Here is a 20,170-nt window from a genome sequence, read left to right on the forward strand (position 1 = left end):
CAAACTAAATGCTTAATGTCCACCCATAGTAAGTGAGCACGGTCCAACCCAAGCCAATAAAGAAAAATACTGTCAGCTGATGGCTTAAAAACTTACACTTTAGACAAAAAGAAATAAGCCATCATGACTGTTTGGCAGCATATCAATATGAAGATGCCTTGCATTAATGCGCTATATATTTAGGGGTGGGGGATTTTATTTATTCAGTGAACTCAGCCCTTTCCTGCAGCAAATTTTCTACAGGGGAAGTGCTATAAATTTGTTTTGAATTAATTTTTGTCTTAAAAGTAAAAATTCATGGTACAATTTACATGAATGAGGGTAGCCATTTCATACTTGAAATTTAGAATTTCATTGTCCACCTGAGTCATTTATTATTTTTTTAATCTTTGTTGGATGATGCAACCTTTATAAAGTGGGCAGAAGGACCTCAATAATTTACTGGGACTGTCATTCATTTAGAATCCTGGTTAAAGAAGGAAGATGTATTACACTAGCACTGGATAAGCAGATAAAGGAATACTAGGGTATTACGTAGTTTCCTTGCTTTCTTAACTAATAAAATCATTATTATCCTAGATATATTGTCTTCATATTTAATATATGCTCTCTTCCTGAACAAATGAACCAAAGAAACATATTGCAATAAAATTCAACTGATTTAGTAGACCTCAAAATCCAGAATCCTTTTATGCATGAGCTATGCACAGTTTTGCCTGCACATTATAGTCACATTTATCTTTCTTCCTCTGATATGGTTATTTGCTATAGAGTCTGGAAAAAGGATTTGAGGATCCAACTTGAAATACCAATGAGAAAAAAATCTTACTCTGTGATGTTAAGTGTGGCCTCTTTCTGCTTTTCTTTCTATTACACCTATTTTCTGTTCACTAGCTAACTAATCTTCGGGACAAACCTAAAATGTAAGGAAAAAGTTATAACAAATCTACAGTTTGCTTTCTGTACCTGGCATCATAGCCACGTGTCTTCTACCAAGTATTTCCACGTTCTTCAACTACTTTATTTGCTGTAAAAATTAATGGAAGAAAGTATTCTCAAGAAATACTGGCCTTCTCAGGGATTTGTGTGCTGAACATCCAGAGGTTGAAGAAGGCTTCTTGCCATCCTGCCTTCTCCAAGGGATTCCTTTCACCCCTCTGGCATGCATGGCCATGTCTTCAAGGTAAAGGCTCGCAAGCAGGTCTTTGCTCTCTCCCCTTCTTGACTTTTTTATCATTTTACTTACATTTTTATCCTTGTTCTCAATTCCATAAATGTAACAATCTACAATGCAAGCTCCAGTATCTTCTTGATCTGAAAGACAAGACAAAGAGAGAGCTGATAAGAAAAGGAATTTCACAAGGCAAAACTATCCTGTGACAGTAACTTGATAACAACTATTGTAATACAAAACTGAGTTTATCTATCATTCTCATTGTTTCCATTGGTTTGGTTTCTTTTTTTTTTTATTTCAGTTACCACCACTCACCACTGGTATTTTGCAGAAGAGAGCTAGATGCAAGAAGAGACATTATCTGCACATATGCTTCTGTCATCTCAGCAAAACTCTCCTCCCACTTTCAGCATGTGCTTGCACTCAAAACGCAGATGAGGAAGCTTATCTCCTTTGGTGAGCACCAGACTGTGACCCTGGGAGGGGAAGCAGCAAGACATGCATGGGAGGTACCACCAGCAAGAGATACCAGCTAAAACCCGACAAGTGCAGCCTCTGAACTGTCTCTGCTGCTGCTGGTGCTGCACACCTTCCACAGCCCTGCTCCCAAAGCACCACCTGCCAGTACTGACACAAACATTCAAAACTAACACACACCTGATCTATGTATGAGTCAGTTCAATCCTCCTCCACTACTGTTTCTAACACATGTTCACTGAACTGCAAGATTCAATACTCCAGGCACCTCTGCCACTCCTCTTGAGCCTTCTTCAGATGCCTCAATCACATAAAGCTGGAACACGGCTGCAGCCTATAGGTAGATATGTTTATATGTCATAAACTTAATTTTGTTAAAATCAATGGAGGCTCTAAAAAAAAGTAAACAAAAAAATGCAGGATGGACAATAAAATCAGGTAAGTCCTACACAAGATGTCTTCAAAATCTTGAGTTTTATTTTCTTCAGGTGTTTTACCTTTTCCAAGTAAAGAAAAATGTGTTCTGGGAAAACACATTTGTCTCAGCATCCCAGCCCCTTCTAGGGATTTCTTCTAAACACCAAATCCTCACTCAGCACGCAGAGCTGTCAAATTTGGTAGTGCTAGAGTTGTTTTGATGGGAAGATCAAGCAGTTAAATCACAAGAGGCAGAAGTAAATTAACTTTTTCTAAACTACCTAATGAGACTGAAGAAAAAGCTGAGTCTTTGCAATTTCTATTTAGAATTTCAGAAATGAATTTGTCTACTAAAGCTCACACAAAACTAAATACTGTTTTGTTGACGCTGGTATATATGGGAAAAACTCAATTGGACAAAAATCCACAAAACATGTATTTCCAAATCAGTTGCTTGCATGCTAGAAAGCTGTCATTTAGAGGGTTTCAAGACAGTATTTTGTGATGTTCTATTTGGTATTTTATTTTACATTATTTTATTATGCCTCATTAAAAAGGAGTTACTTTCCATTTTCAGAATCCTTAAAGATATCATCATTAAGCTCACATAAAATTTTCACTGAAACATCTTTTATTTCCTTTCTAAGCCAAAAGACCTTGTGTTTGATAATGAAGCAGCTGGACACATGGATATTGCATGTACATAATACATATTAACATTACTATACCTAAATAAAGCAAAAATAAAAATTTTAGAAAAATTAAAATTAATATAATACAATGCAAGAATTATGTTCATAATTTAAATTAAATTTTACAATACCTTCAATATCTTTTTCATCAAAATAAAATTTAAAGGAAGTATTTCAGTATAATCCAAAGCAACATTTTAATAAAAAAACATTTTGTGAAAAAATTCTCACATATACTCACTTGTATAGGGACTAATCAGGAAATAAGCTTAGCTGTTAGTCCCAGAATCAGGAGGCAGAAACATCCACTTTTCCTTTATTATTTATCTGGAAATATGAATTCCTGTAAATTGACATTATTCACTTTTACTTCCTGCAAAATTGTATAAAATGATAAAATATATAATAAAGAAAAATACTGTAACATAAAATAAAATTAATGTTTGTTTTTTCTTTTTTGCTGGGAAACTCCTTTTACCTGTTTGGGGTACAATGACAAAATTCCATTCTGAAATTCCAAAATGCTGGTTTCCACTGCTAGAAAATTAAAGCTCTGACTTGGATGGATCTTTGGATTCCACCACACCGAGGTACCAAGACCTCAGTGCCGATCACTCATCTCCCTCTCTTATCTTACAGAAGTGCAATGACACATTGATTTCTTCGTGCATTTTAGCTTAGGATACAAGTGTTCAGGTATTAAGCTGATCCTTGTTTCATTTCCATGGCTGCAAAGAAACATTTTATCCTTTTAAGGGATGGACTAAATGCTCCCCACTTTACTTGTTGATTTCACCACTTTTGATTACATCTGCAATCTTTCAGTCTCCCATAGAGCCTTCTCAGCACAGAATGTCCCAGGAGTCAGCATGTTCTCCTGGATAGACTTGCAGCTGCAGGACATAAAGCAATTCAAAATCCTTTTGGGGCAAAGCCACCTTGTGACACATCAGCAGCAATAGGTATGAATTTCTCTGGAGTTATAGCACAGGCAATATGTGAAAGGATATTCAGAACTCCATTTTACAGGCAGCTCACACCGTTACAGTGAGCACATGCTTCACACAGGCTCTGCTCAGGATTTTCTGTGTAAAGTACTTTTAGCCATATTATCCATGCAAGATGCATCATTGCAGTCCCCCACCAACAAAATCAGAACAGATCAATTGCTTTGTGTTTTCCCCATACATATCATCTCCTCTGTGGTAAATTCTTTCTGGCTCCATCCTTCTCCCAGTGCTGACAAGAGGGCCAGGTTGTCCAGCAGCAGAAGGAATTGTCTGGGCTGCAGTCAGTCAAAGACTACAAAACTCCTTCTTGTACTTGGAGTTCAACTGGGAACAAACCCACATCCAGGAAGGTGTGTATTTTCCCATCCTGTTTTATCTCTGGTGCACTTGTATCACTGAGCTTCTGTTTCCTATTTGAAATCAGTTTCCTGAACACACAATTCCCATCTTATAGGTCTCCTGGTACCATATGCTTAGGATTCTCCTAAACTCAACAAGCTTTAGATAAGATCAAATTAAGTATGAGTCAGAAGTTCTTCATGCTCACTGCAGAACTGATCTCTACTCTCCATTTTCCCAGGACAGAAAAAAAAAAGGCTTAATTTCGCACACTCACAGGACATCTACCCCAGAATTGAACCTTTTGGAGGGTGAGGAGACAGCAGGTCTGCAAGACAGCATCATCCCAGCTCACCTGTCAACAGTACAGTGGAAAGAGAGAGACAGGAAATCTTTTCCTGCTGAGTAAACCAGAAACACTACAGTCTCACTTTGCTCATTATGAAAACATCGCCACTATGTTTTCTATCCTTGAAAAAGACAAATCAAAAATGTTATTATTTGTTCTGACAATTACAATGACCTTTAAACCTGAAATTTGGCCTGCTAAGGCATTTTGGACTCACAGTTTTTCTTAATTCCTATACAAAAATGCATTACACATGTATTTGGAGCAACTGGAAGTACTCTGCTGTGCAGCTGCAGACAAACACAATTTCCAACAAGGTGGTTCCAACATCTGACTCCTGTTTTAACTTGGTTTGGGGGAGTCAGTTCATTGGCTGGTGGCCCCTGTGCAGATCCACGGGTTTTGCTTGCTCTGAAAGTTCAATGCATGCAGTACCCAGTTAAACTCCCTGGCAGGTTCAGAATTCCTTTGGAGAAGTCAGTCAGGAAAGTCATCTTCATGCCAGAGAGGCACTGCCTGCCCTGCACTGCCATTAATGGTCTTTTGTAAAATTCAGTAGCTGTCTCAAGCCCTCAGATGAGAAATACGAGGCTGTCATATAACAAAGCAATTTGATTACACAGAAATCAATCCCCTGCAAGGATTTGATAACCGCAACAAAATTTCCTACCAAATTTAACAAAATTCCTACTTAAATCATTCTATAAGCTTGTGCTAAAGCACTTTGTTAAATGAAGACTTAAGCAGAGGAAGACAGTGCCTTTGTGCTCTCTTTGGAATAACAATCTGAAATGCTTCAAATTGGGTCTGGAGTCCCTTACATCTTTTATATTGTTTCCTAAATCAGAACAATCATCTGCAGAAAAAGAGAAATGATGAAAATTTCTCAAGCCGGAAACTGTTTCCAAGCTGCATTTTTCTTGAACAAGATTCTAAAGTTGTATATTACAACTAAATTAAATTTAAATGTTTTAGGCTGTGAGGAGTCAAACTATTGCCAGTGTGCTTAGCACACTACCCCTGGAATGCTTGTAGTCTCCAATTTGTTTATTGCTAGTTAACCATATCTATGTGGGGAAAACCCTTGCATATTTATAAGCTCTACCTCTTCCTTAGGATGTCATCATTTTGGTGAAGAAGGTTATTTTAAGAATGGGAGATAATATAAAAGCACGATTTCCTTTCATCAGACTTGTCTTTCTCCCTCACTTTTCTGCTCCTAGCTCTGCATCTAAATCACCACTTTCTTCCACATCTTGGAATAAATGTTTACAAGATGCAATAGCCGGATTTTTCTTGTGGGTGTACAGTCATCCCAAAACCTGGGATTTAATGATTCACATAGATTTTATGCAGAGATGGATACATTTCACCAGAAATAAAAGGGAAAAGCAAACCTGGTTAACTGTATTCCTTTGTACACCCTTGGCTTGTCTCAGTTCAGTAGATGGAAGCACACATATTTAGATTAACACCTGTAATATAGTGTTGGATAAAAAATTTGTAAAATATGCTAACTTTGTAATATTTTCTTATTTTTTTTTTACTCAAGCTAAAAAACCCTGTTCTACAACACACTGCTGATGGAAAGGCTGTGTTCTGAGTGAGACGTGTTTCTCGGAGAGCCTTCACATTCCAACAACATTTTTTGGTGGTCTAAGCGCAAAACACTAATTTCCTTGTAGAGTCACAGGTTATCACACTCGGGCCCAGCCTCCCAAGCTGCAGTTCAGTGGAGCTTCACCTCAGTCTTGCCATGAAGAAGGGGATTTGCACGCAAAGACCGAGACACCACGAGATGCTGAAGCATAACAGCTTGCCCTCAGTGGAAAGCAGCTTGCCGTGCTGCTGCAGAGCTGATCACACTTACTTTTAAGCATGGTGCATAATAATGTTGTTTTTCATGAAATTATGAACTATTAAATCTGCGTGACATATAGATGAGAGAAGAAACGTTCACAGGCCCACTGTAATTTATGAACATGTGGTGCACAGATGTTACATGAGATTTTTCTTCCCTTTACTTTTCAAAATTTGCATTCCATTTTCCCTCCTTCTCTCTAGTGTTCAAACTCCGTATTCGATGCTTTATTAGATGTCTCAGCAGGGTAAATGGATGATTAATAATTGTTGATGACAGCAATTTGGTTTCTATAAGCTGTGGAGTGAAAGATAAATATGACGGGAACAGGCATACCTATGTATGACAACTAAGCCTCTTTAAGAATGTATTAGGGTTACCCATGATTTATGGGAATGTCACCACTGTCCCTAGATAGGGAATATCTCTTAAATTTATCTTACTGTAATCATCACTTTTTCTTCAGGTACCTAGGGGAAAAATATCATCCCAAAGAAAAGAAAAAGAAGGAGAGAAAGAAAGAGAGAGAAAGAAAGGAAGTAAGAAAGAAAAGAAAGAAAGAAAGAAGGAAAGAAAGAATACTGATGATACTTCTCTCATTCAAAAGTTTGTTCTTAAAGAACTCCCATCTTTCTGGAAAACTAATTTCTCCTGAAGATAAATAGTTTAAAAACTACTACAGATTTTTCCGACTCTTACTGTTACAGTGTCATCCCCCTTTGGGTCTGTAGGAGGATGGAAACTCTCTGCTTTCCTGCACCTTTTTTCTTAGCTCCATGAAATTTTCATAAGTTAAATTTGCACATAGAAAGAGAATGACTCCACACATCTGGTAATTAGTCTGGGAAATGTTCTGATACAAGAGATTATTTGATTAAGAACTGCAGTTGAACTATATTTCTATGAATTATTCCTCTTAATTAATCATTATGCATGTTGATAGAAACCTCATCTGATTTGTTTCAAGAGTACACAGCCTGACAAACGGTTTTTAGAAAAGGTTAGGAAGTCTGCTTTCTGTTTGCAACGAAAATAGCAATCATGTTAAGGTTTGGCCCTTTACTGTTGCTTTTAGTCCCAAGCTCATGTATACCTGGAAACCTAAGGCAAGACTGGCCAAAAGCACAGTTAATTTGAAGGGACAGGGAGGGACTGTGCTCCATGAGAGGTTCAAATACTCTGCACTGACATATTGGCCTCCTCCTCCAAGACTTCAGAAGAAACAGCAAATTTCTATTTCTCCTATCTGCCACTTTGATCTGAGCTGCTGGCAGTGTATTCCTCCACAACAATATGAATTAATGAAATCAATAGAAAACTCCCCTTAATTTAAATTGGGCTTGGGGCAACTTATCTTTAACATTACTAAATTAGCTTTGATTTTGATCACCACTTAATTGTGGACAAAAGGAGAGGAAAACTTAGAAATAGGGAATATGTGACAAATGCTTCTCTGACTCACCAGAGCTGGTTTCATTACAAAACCCCACTCCATTGTGCTGAAGCAAAGCAACATCTCTCAGTTGCTGGAGCAGACAGACGAGCCTGAGGTGCTGCTCCACTCACATTGCGGCTCCGTGGCTGGCAGGAGGCACTGCGGGCACACCCGAAACTGCTGGGTTTTGGTAGAAACTCTGAGAAAAAACAGCAGAAAAGTCTTTTAGGCTAAAAACGGGATATAGGGCTCATTTGCTTCTGAGGACTGGGAGAGGCCCTGCCAGTGTGTTGCCCTTGTGCTGCACAGGCTGTGCAGAGAGTCCCTCCCATCAGCTGAGGTGGCTCCTCTCCAGCCTTTCTTGATGATGGTAAATGCCTTCAAATGCAAGAATATGTGATAGTTATTGTCGTGATACCAGTTTTGAACCAGTGTCTCCAGAGCTGGAACCATTGTTAGTTTTAGGCATGCAGGCAATTTTCTTCAGCTCTGCCATTAGCAGATCATCTTCCATCTCTGCTCTCCACTTGGCACAAAGAGGGATTGACAGAGAATTTGTGTAAGTTTGACCTGGTTCTCTTGCCCAGCCTAAGCTGTCTCCTCCCCCCCTCCCACTCTGTCAAGTGAGGGAAAAAAAAACAAACCACAGAAAAACCGAAGGAAGTCCAAACAAAAATGGAATTATATCAAAAATATATATTTACATATATTTACAATTATATATACAATTTGAATATATTATACACACAATAGGAAGCTCCTGAGGGGGAAAAAAGGGAAAAGGGAGGGGGAAACAGGGATAAAAAAAACCCTAAAAACAAATTCCCTCCAAATATACACCGCTAATAGAGAGCTAGCAAATAAACAAATAAAAAAACAAATTAAATACTTCCCTGAACGAGACAACAGAATTGTGCAAGGCACCAGCCAACTCCCCACGCCTCCCAAAAGGACCAGAGATAATGGCAGGCCTTGGCCTATACAAGCAAAGACCGTCTGTGGAGAGACGGTCTCTCTTCTGTCGCCTTCAGCCACCAGAAGAGAGAAGAGAGTGAACTCTCTTATCTGTGCCTTATTTTTATGTTGTGTTACGCTTAAGGATGATATGGAATACTTCCTTAGATTTCTGACCCCCATTGCTAAGGAAGGCCTAAAAAATCCAAAAGCCAACTACTACACAGGGGGATAGAATAAGCTCCACTTGCCAAAACCCAGATAATTTCATACAGGTGAGAACAAGTATGTTTTAATTCAGAGACATTTCCCTCTGGAGCAAAACTCTCACTTAACAGTCTGAAGCACAATGTGCCTCTGAGTGTTTCCTGTCTGAAGAACGCTGAGTGACCCAACCCAACAGTCCTCCAGTCTCCTAGTGTTGGAGCATGTGTGTCAGGTGCAAGAACATGGACAAAGGGATGAAACCTTTCGAGTTTCTCCACCTTCCAAAAAATGCTCAAACTGGCATTCAGACATACAGAATAACAACACCCTACTGTCTCAGGTTACTGAGCAGACCTTAACTTATTTTAGGATTATCAGTAGTTTTTAAACCAGTGAAAAACTAGAGACAGCTGCCCTTCTATTTTGGCGGTTCTTACATTTTCATGCCATCCACAAGGCATTTATCTGGACTTCTGTAAAGCTTTTGGCACAGGCCCCCACAACATCCTTCTCTCTAAATTGGGGAGAGACGTATTTGATGAGTGGACTATTAGATGGATAAGTGTGGTTGGCTGGTTGTATCCAGAGGGTAGTGGTCAACAGCTCAGAGTCCCAATGGACATCAGTGACAAGTGGTGTCCCCCAGGGATCCGTATGGGGATGAGTCATATTTAATATCTTCATTAATGACACAAATGAAGGGAATGAGTGCACCCTTATCGAATTCGCAGATGACACTAAGCTGAGTGCTGTGGTTGACACATGTGAAGGACAGGATGCCACCCAGAGGGATCTGGACAAGCTCAGGAAGGTGGCTCATGAGCTTCAATATGATCAAGTTGAAGACGCTGCACCTGGGTCGAGGCAACCCTTGGTATCAAAGAGGTTGGAGGTTAAACAGATGGAGAGCAGCCCTGCCAGGAAGGACTTGGGGGTGCTGGTGGATGAGTGGCTGGACATGACCTGGCAATGTGCACTTGAAGCCCAGAAAGTCAAACATGTGTTGGGCTGTATCAAAAGCAGCATGGCCAGCAGGGCGAGGGAGGGGATTCTGCCCCTCTACTTCACTCTGGCAAGACCCCACCTGGAGTGGTGTGTCCAGACCTGGGGTCTCCAATACAAATCTTGCCCAAAATTAAATCTAGTTTTCTTTTCTGCTTTTCTCTCTTCACAATAGCTCAGGCAGTGTAGCTCTCTCAGGTGAATCAAGATGATGGATACTGCATTTTTTTTCCATAGAGGCTGACCGAGAGGACAATGACGATTAGCATAAAGCTACAGTACATAAAAGAGTTCGAATATTCTTGCTTTGTCTGATACATTTCAAATACACTGCCCTGTGCTAATGAGATGAAAAAGAGGACAAGCTTTCTCCTTTCCTTAGTTGATCTGAGCTGGTCACAAAGATGGAGCTCTAAAAAAGTTTAACTGGTTCCAGCTGGATCCTACAAACCCTATGAAGGACTAGTTCCTCTTCGGCAGACTAGAAGAATGTAAATTATTCTTATGTCATGACAGTGGCAACCACTCACAATTTCTACCATTGGGAAAAGTTGTGGAGGGTACTGTAAGAGTATGTAACAGAGAAAAGAGGGATTCTCTTAGGAGGATTTACAGACTTGCAAAAGATTGTAATAGCTAGATGTGCACAAGAGTAGACTTCATCAGGAAAGTATAGAGAACTGTATGCCAGTGGAGAGGGCAAAATAATGGAAAATACATTGTATTGAACAATTTTTTGTTAGAAGCAGGAAGGATACGATGAACTATCAAGTAATTTTTCTCACTATGCATGTCTTCTACTGCTTTTGAAAATAACCTGGCTTTCCAGATAGATACTTGCTGTGGGACAGCAGCATCATATTTACAATAGTAGTTCACAAAGAAAGAAAGAATTAATGGGGAGCCCTTTGAAAAATGCATCTTTGACAACAATTGGCATGTTTAAGTGTGTTGCTTTTATTTTATCTTCCCTAAGCAAGTACAAATCCAAACTGTAACCTTTAATGGTGGGCACATTGTGCATAACCAGAGCAATTTCACGTAAATATGTGAATGTATTTAAACAAATAATCTAAGGCAGCCTTAGCACAACGAATGAAAAAAATGAAAATCAATATAATCCAGAGTTACACTGGTGTGTGCTCTTGCAATATACACCTACTGGGACTTAGTTTAAAAGTGTTTTGAAATATTTCTTTCTCTTATATTTATTTTAATGGAAACATTCCCAACTGTTGATGGCAGATATCATATGCTTGTGGCGATAAGAAAAATGGTAGATTTCTGTTCCTGCAGAATGTCTTGTTTCAGCAGCATACAAAGAAACACCATATTGTAAAGCTGAACTGGAAGCCTGTCAGTGACACAAAAATATGGAAGAAATTTAATTGTTTCCATAATTCCTTCTTTGAGTTAAATAAATCTACTCAGACATGTAACCCCTAAAAACCTGACAAAGCCGCAGATGTTAAGTTAAACAGTTTGTGTTTCTTTTGATAGCAAACCTTATTAAATGTGAACTGATATGGTTTATGCAAACATGTGAGATACAAAATAGTAGGATCTTTTAACTTAATTCAGATAGCAACTTTCAAATATAATCTGTAAATATTTAACCAGGGACAAAAGGTACTGGATTTTGCAGGATTTCATTAAAAACAAACCCAATAACCTGGTACACTCAATTATAGTATAGTGCTGGCAATGACTGCTGCTCTAGCCAGTATTTTCTCATAATGTCTGTTACTTTCTCCCATTTTGTGATTGCCCTGAATTTCTCCTCTTATTTTATCAAAACCAGGCCCCTGAATCAGTTTAGTTTATTTCTTTCTTCAGACCAAGGACAAAAAGGTAGTATAATTCCCACTAAATCTTGGAATACACTTTCTTTTGTACTAGCAAGTATTTTCTTTTACTAAAAATACAATATTTATCCAATGTTAAAGCCTGTTGTAAAATAGAAACTGAACTGGCAACACTGACTAAAACCACATACCCAACCTAATTCCTTTACATCTGCTTTTATTTCTTGGACTTCTTCAACCTTGCTCAGATTTCGGCTCCATGACCAAGTAAGCAAGAATTTAGCAAACGATAAAGCTATTGACCTGCAGGAACAGGCAGAGTTCATCAGGAAGGTTCCAAATACACTGTCCAAGGGGTCAACACAGATACAATGAGGTTCTCACCGAGTGTGCTGTCATGGGAGGCATCCAAGCACAATGCCACTGTGTAAAGACAAGAAGCCAATGTGTAAAGACAGCTACAGCACACTAATTACGGACAGTTTACTGACACACTATTATGTGACTAGTATTGCTAACTAGTAGCTAGTCTGTTACTGATACCGTCACAGTATCACAGTGAGATGCAGCATGTTTATGTCTGGATGATCTTTTCTTACATGCCTGAGGAAAGAGCCATCTTTAGAAAGGAGGTAAACTTGAACCCAATAAACTGAACCCATCAGAAAAAGGTGTACCAGCTCCAGAGCTGAATGTGACTGGCCACTGTGCACATGGCTGGATGGAGAGAGGCAATAGCTCTGAGTTCGTCACAAACACAGCAGTCCCACAACACCAGGAACACTGTTCCCAAGGGAATGTGGGTGAGCATGGCTGGCACATAGTGGAGACTAGTCCATGAAGCACTGGGAAGATTTAGACCTGAGACAGAATTCCTCCTTAAATCAGCAATGCATGTACTCATCACGCTCAACATAGCAGAACATAAATCCTTTAGCCACCTCATAGAACACCAGAAAGTGATTTTTCAGAGCAACTGCATTTCAGATATTAATTTTAGGCTCTCACTTTTCTGCTTTGTTCCCCTCCAGTCAATTAAACAAAGACATGTAGAGGAACCAAGGAGAGAAATACGAGCAGCTGAAACAGAAAAGTGCTGTCATGATTGTACAATAGGTTGCTCGTATTTACAAAATTCCGTGCACTCAGATTCAATATTTTCCATATGAAGATCCTCACTTAGTATTAATGCTGATGCGGTATGGAGGATAGGGCCCCTCTTCGAATAAATAATTTGCAGATACAAGGAAAAGTACAATCCCTGCCCTGAGGAGATGGGAAATAATATCCTGCTTGTATAAGTTGAAATAGAAATGTGTTTATTTTTACTACAGTAAGTGCTTAACACACAATAACTACACCAAAACTATTATTTCAAAAGGATTTAGAATAATATTTTAGTTATTTCAATGTTTATAAAATTTAAAAATCTGCAACTACTAATAATGACAGTCTCAAATACAAGTATTTTTTCTTTGGAAAATCCAGAGACTGGTATAATGATATGCACTTGTAAAAAAAAAAAAGCAGTTGGACAGATGAGCTCTTCCATTACAGGATTTGGCCTAGAGGCTTGCAAAGAAACCAGCATTCTCTTCAGGGCAATTTACACCTATCGGTCTCCAGAAATTTATATTGTTGAGGAACTCTGGGAGTTTTACTATGCCAAGTCAGAAAACACTGCAAGTAATTTGTGAGGCCAGCAAAGAAACAGTAACCACATGAAAGAGTGTATAATACGTTCTTCAAGTTATGTAGGAATACAGAATATAAAAAGAATCAAGGAAAAAGGGTAAGATCCAGGAAATAATAGTGGGAACTCACATATTCTTTTCAGATAATTTTTATCAACATGAATGCTGAGAAGCATCCATCCTTTATTGTCTGTCAACATGGGCTATATCTGGCTCTGGAGAAATGTTATCACATTGTCTGGTTATCTCATTCACAGAGTATCTGTGACATTCACAGAATGAGGACCTACAGGTTTGCTGTTATGTTACCACGCACCGTTGCCGCCCCCTGTAACGCAGACCAGCATGAATAAAGCACAGCAAGGAAGAGAGTCAAGACAAGTGCACATACATTAAAAAAAAAAAAAGAAAAAGAAAAATATGTGCTACTTCATAGAATCATTTAGATTGGAAAAGACCTTCAAGATCAAGTCCAACTAGACCGAGGCACTAAGTGCCACATCCAGTCGTTTCTTGAACACCTCCAGGGATGGTGACTCCATTATTTCCCTGGGCAGCCTGGAAGCAAGTTCTACCCTTTCAGCTTGACTACCCTTTCAGTGAAGAAACTCTTCCTGATGTCCAACCTGAACCTCCCCTGGCACTGCTTCAGGCCATTTCCTCTTGTCCTGTTGCTAGTTGCCTGCAAAAAGAGGAAAATATCTGGAAAATTCTGCAATATGGACAGCACAGAATAGCTAGTGTGAGATGAGTATGAAGTGGAGGCAGGACCATCCCCATGCAGAGAGGTTCTGGCCTCCCCAGAAGTGGTCCCTGGGCTCCCTCTTTTCTTTGCTGTGCTCCTCTGCTGCTGCAAGCAGTACCAGAGTCTCACATGTACAGGATTTGCTTCCATGCCTGCCAACCAGAGCCTTTGCAGGATCACCCATCCCGCAGAGGAGCTCCAGAACAGACACCATAAAAGAGCTAAAAGAAAAAGAAGAAAAGACATAGAAGAGAAAGGAATACAGAAAGGAGAGGAAATCACTGTTTTAATCTACACCACATGTACAACATGGCTGAGCTACAAGCTCTAGGGAGTCATAACTCTGAATGTCCTGACTTATGTGTGTTTAAAATCTCAACTGTAGCATTACAGCATGGGGTGGGTTTTTTGCATTTAATTTAATTTTTTTCTTTGGGGAAAAAAAAAAGTATGAAGAAAGTATGCTTTACTGTCCAGTCAAAGACACTACATGATGGACAGTCAAATAAATATCATCCTCACATTTATTTGCATGATTAAGCCATCAGACAGTCAAGTAAATGGAATGGAGTGCATTTATTTGAATAACCTCCAAGGTATTTTGGGGCATATAAATAAAATGGTGATGGCAAGCCATGACCCTTAATTTTCTCATTGTTTAAAACAGAGCAACTCTAGAATAATTCCTTTGAAACAAAGGCAAAATCAGTGTAAGAACAAATTAATATACATCTGAAAACCTCTCTGCTTTCCCCATCCTCCCTATACACAAAGAAGCTGATGATTTTAATTAGTAGTGAAGGGCAACATACATTACAAGTATGTGTCTTGACAAGGTTCAGTGCTGTAGTGGTTAACCAGACACTAAACACAAGACAGTATAGTGCCCATACATTCTTGCTCAGTAAGGAGTTTGGGAAGCTTAAACAATTTCTAAAGAGATAAAGAAGAAACATGGACAGGTGGTTCTACTGTTCTCATAACTCCAAGATATTCTCTTCTTCAAAAGCATGTAACATCTGCATTGTGTGCTGTGGTTTTCACATCCACAGAAGACCAGGAGTACAGCATTGGTAGAGCAGAACACTCAGGGTGAAATACTTGACATCCACAGTACACACATTTTAAGGGTTTTTTTCTTGCTTTTGCCTTGGGTTTATTTAGAGACCTCTGGACTAACTCTAGGTTGGTCCCATAGACTAAATGCCCTAGTGGTCATCGAGTGCCTTAGGTGCACTCTTGAAATCTATACTCCAATTTAGCTACATCCAAAGAAATCTAGACCATATGCTCCAAAACCCACCCCATGACGAGAAGCAAAGCACAGTCAGTAAGGACAATCAGGGGTGTTGTTTCAAAGTGCACTTCTTATCTGCACTAAAATATCAACACTGGCACACACTGTGATGGAAAGTTAGCTTAAATTGATGAACTGTGCCTTCTATATTTTTCTCAAAATAAAAGAGTTAACCTAGAAAAAGCACCCAGTTCTTGCTTCTCCCATGGTGTGGACAGATTAATGCACCTACCGATGGGAAAGCTTCAAGACATAATTGTGGAAATGCTTCCAAGGAAGCATATATTAATTCAGACATTACTTACAGTCCTTTATGACTCAGACTCTGATGTGATGCTTAGTCATGAGTCCTGTGCTTAGGGAGTGATGACACAAAATATTTTAGTATCCAGAAGCATGCAAATACCAAACAGATCTTATTTTTACAGTTTCATTCAACAATGGTGAGAAAAATGAACGCAGTTTTGTTTTAAATCAATAGTGAAGGCAGTTCAGTACAGTATTACAAATCACAAAAGTGGAAGTGTGGAAAATACCCAAGGTGATGATTATAAGCAAAGAGATAGTATTAAAGTTATATCAAGTTAAGGAAAAAGTTTCCTGTGCTGCCTTAAGCCTTATTTTCCTTGTGGGTAGGCTCATGATCAAGGCCATGAAAACAGCAAAGATCATAATTTCCAGACCTGGTAAAACCTGGTGACTTACATGGATACACTAACAACTCCAGAAAAATGCCCTAGGAGCTGTGCATTCTGCTTTGTATCATGCAAGCACAGCTTCCCAGAGAAGCAAGAGACATGATTGTCAATGGACCACTTGGCCCTGGACCCTGAGTGACCATAGAGAGGAACTCCTATACAGGTCACCTATGGAGAGGTGATATGTCAAAGTCCAGCAAGCCAAGCAACACGGCAGGGTAGTGATTCTGGTGCCAGGTGGCTATAAATTTTCACCTGTGGTACCAAGGTACCAGCCTGGAAGCCTGTGAATATAGGAGGCTTGCATCCAGCATGTTCAACTGGCACTTTCTGGCAGATGTATTAAATATTTCAGCTTTGACAGAACAAATGGTTTAATAAAGAGATTTATTCAAATATTTATGTCTGTATTCCCACTGAGGACTAACTGAGATTAAAACCATTATAATTAACAATAAAATTTTAATCCTGAAATGAGTGGGACTTCTGCCTCAGTAAGAATGTAGTCCAAGGTATACTGCCATGCACTTTTACAGATTAAAAGTGGCAGATGCTATGAAAATAAGAGAGTTCTTTGGCAAGAAAGGAAATTAAACCATGTTGAAAATATTTAAAGCAATACGTTTTATCCTAGTAACAAACCTTAATTGGTCTATCACATTACCAGGAGGGATTTCATTAATCCCTCTGAAACAAATCATATCAGTCATCCAAAAAAAGTTTTAATGATCCATCTAAAATGAAAGTGAATCAAGCCATAACTTCTCAGGATTCCTCATAACAAGTCACAGAAGACAATCTGCTAGTAACACCTGAACTGTAAGCTTAACATAGAGGTTGTTATGAAGTGCCTGAAATTCAGCAGACGTCGATTCCAGGGCAGTTTTAAAAACGCGTTTGCAGCTTCTTGCTGAAGAAGCAAAAATTCAGTTGCCAAAAACAAAAGTCAAGGGAGGGCCAAATGCAAAAAGAACACGAAAAACTTTTGTTGCAAAAACTTTAAACCCCAATATTGTTGTTCACTACAAAATGGAGGCTTGATCTAGCCAGTACTTACATTTGTTTAACTTCACTAGTGTGAGTTTGCAATCACTTAAGCAGAATCCCTGTGGCAAGATGTGAGTGAGCTTTGCTCAGCAGGGCACTAACTTGAGTCTCTCTCTTTTAGTATCAATTTTCATGAAATGTGTAAGACCTTAATAGTTTTGAGACCTCTAATTCTCAGTCAAATTTGGCTGAAATTGGCTACCTGTTCAGATATTATTAGAGGACTGTTGGATGTGCTCGTGAATGAATGGAGGAACAGAAGAGCACTATAATTGAGTAATTTCTTTCCTTATAAAGAATTTAAAATAAAAGGAGCACATTGAAACTAGGAAATAGTTCATACTGATGTTCCTGTTTGATTATCAAGAGTCTTCCATAGATGATGCTGGAAATGTCATCCTTTGAAACCTTTCAAACTTCACTTGTCAAAACATCTGTGAATATATGATAATTAACTACCCTGTGGTAAATGGATTTTCACAGTGAATAATTAAGTCTTTTCAGTAGAATTCATACACTACATACAGAAATGGCTCCTTGTCATATCTCTCTTCAAATAAGCAAATGAATACATAACATACAGAAGTTTATAAGGGTATGTAACTGTTTTTAAATTCAGTAAGTCTTCTTAAGATATGAAAAAATATCACTACATGAGAAAGAAAACCCATAAGGCTTAAAAAGAACACTGCAGGTGCTAGACCAAAAATCTGTCACTGTTGGGCTATATACTAAACATCATTTCAGAGAAGCACAATGAAAATAACTCAGTTTACTTAATATTTGTATCTGAATGACTCATCCTCAAAGTTAGCCTGGGTGTCTGGTTCTATGTCCTTTGTCATTAATCATTCTGAGGAAATACAATCTTAACTATCTCCTCAAAGCACATGGATTTCTTTACTGTAAAAAATGCACCCTTGCAGTTAATAAAAATCAGCTATCTTCCTGTGTTCATAGTGTGTACATGTACCAAAAAAAAAGCAAATACCCTTTACTCAGTCTCTCTGTCAGTATTTAACAAACTAATTTCCTTGTGAAGAACCCAGTTCAGATTAGTTTCTCCTTGGCATCCTTATTGTTAAACATTATCTTTGCATAAATTCTCCACCTAAGATTAGGAGATGTATTTTATTTCACAGACCTAACTAGAGCAGTCTTCAACTGATCTGAGCCCCACAGCACTCACGGATATATAGTGATGAGATCTGCTAATGTAAATGCAACATTTGTTATAGGGTGGTGTTAAGATTTTGGGATCACAAAAGCTAAAAGTAAGATCACGTAGTTTATTGCAAAAAAACTCAGAAACATGCACTGGTATGTACACCCACAGAGCCATACATACTGGTGATATTCAGCAAATATTACCTCTCTTTAAAAAAAAAAGGAAAAAAAAAGTTCTTAAATGCCATATTCATACATCAGTTCTGGATTTCGCCATTTGATTTTTATATTGAGTTTTTTATTAACAGCAAGGGCACAAAGAGAAAGCAGGGAATAATACAGCAAAGAAAAGGAAATCCCAGCTGACAACTCACTGGTAGGCAAGCGAGAACATTTGCACTTTCAGCAAATTGCCAGACTGCTGTATGATGATGTAGGCTTTCTGTGCTCACCTTACTAGTAGCTACAGGTAGGACAGGTACTACTGCTTTCCTTAAATTAATGAAGTGGATGAAAGGTCAAGTTTAAACATCTAACATTGCTCTTAAAATCTCATCAGAAGTTAGGAGATAAAAAAATTTGTTGTTTGAAATGTGAACATCCTACTGAGGTCCTACAGCAGTCAACTGGCACCACACATTTTCAGCATCTATAAAATGAATTGGAAACTTAATTATAAGCCAAGCATAGGCACACAAGGCAAAAGTCTAATCCTGCTCAAGTCAGTGGTAACCTCCAGCCTTCAAACCTTCCCACTGATGGGAACATTGTCAAGATTTCACCAGCAGTTTAAAAAGAGGCTTCCTACGTTACTGGAGCAACACCCTTCTGGGTTGAGCAAGCTCTCAATTCCACAGGTTGGTTTGATTTTAAAGCCTGACAGAAAGCTATGTGAAAACACAGAACTGTCACTGAGAAAAGGGCTCTAGCAGAGCAAGTCAATGCCCCAGTACAGGCAACCTTCTCCTATGTCTGCCTGCACGGGCCCGGCGCCACGGTCAACGTGACAGCAAGAGATTTCCTTCTCTCCTGGCAGCACCTCATAACTGCAACTGATGGGTGGATGACAGAAGGAATCCTGCTCATGAACCACACCAGACACCTGACAATAATGGTTAAGCACCCACGTAAAGTTTAGAGGATACACAGACGTAGTTACAGTAGATTGTAATGAATCTTCCCATCCATGCTGCCTACAGGACTATTAAAAAGAATTTGTTTTCAGAGCAGACGATGAAAATTCATCAAAGTTTCCAAATTTGCACATTTGGCAAACTGTTTTATGGGACTTGCAGTCTAAGACTCCAGCGAACTGCTTGGTTTTGCAACTCCTTTCTTAGGGACAAAGACAGCATCATCATAAGATTTTTCTCTTTCTGATCACAGTCCTACATGGATGTACTGACATCAGGAACTTTCAAAATTATCAAGATCTGCAGTCCCAAGCCACGGGGGACCCAGGGATGATAGAAAAACTGGAAAGATTAATGATGTCTCCTTAAAAAAATACAATGCAAAATGAAATCTAAACAAAGGGGAATATGAGGCAATTTTACTTGCAAAGACTATTGAAAGCTGCCATTTCAGCCAGCTATCCTGCATGGTGCCTTTGTCTTTAGTTACCCAGTAATGGTAAACAATTTTTACATGTATTCTCTGCGCTTCAGTGAATTAAATTATTCAGCCTACTAGTTTTTTACAGTTACTATTGTGTATCATGAATAATTCTAAAACTAAGCTCCTAAGAACTACTTCCTCCAGTCTAAAGCCAAAATTCTTACTGACGAGCAGAAAAATCTG

The 20,170-nt window shown here is 38.8% G+C and overlaps 1 long non-coding RNA gene across 1 annotated transcript; it reads right to left on the bottom strand.

Moving 5' to 3' along the window:
* Positions 1 to 331: 331 nt before the first annotated feature.
* Positions 332 to 7,944, bottom strand: LOC108640532. Its single transcript, XR_001921239.1, has 3 exons — positions 7,782 to 7,944; positions 1,832 to 2,043; positions 332 to 1,314 (listed from the first exon to the last, which is right to left on the bottom strand). It is a non-coding gene; the product is annotated as an uncharacterized LOC108640532 (long non-coding RNA).
* Positions 7,945 to 20,170: the final 12,226 nt, after the last annotated feature.

The sequence above is a fragment of the Manacus vitellinus genome, unplaced genomic scaffold (genome assembly GCF_001715985.3).
Source record: "Manacus vitellinus isolate BGI_N305 unplaced genomic scaffold, ASM171598v3 scaffold_1_pilon, whole genome shotgun sequence".
Classification (NCBI taxonomy): Eukaryota; Metazoa; Chordata; class Aves; order Passeriformes; family Pipridae; genus Manacus; species Manacus vitellinus.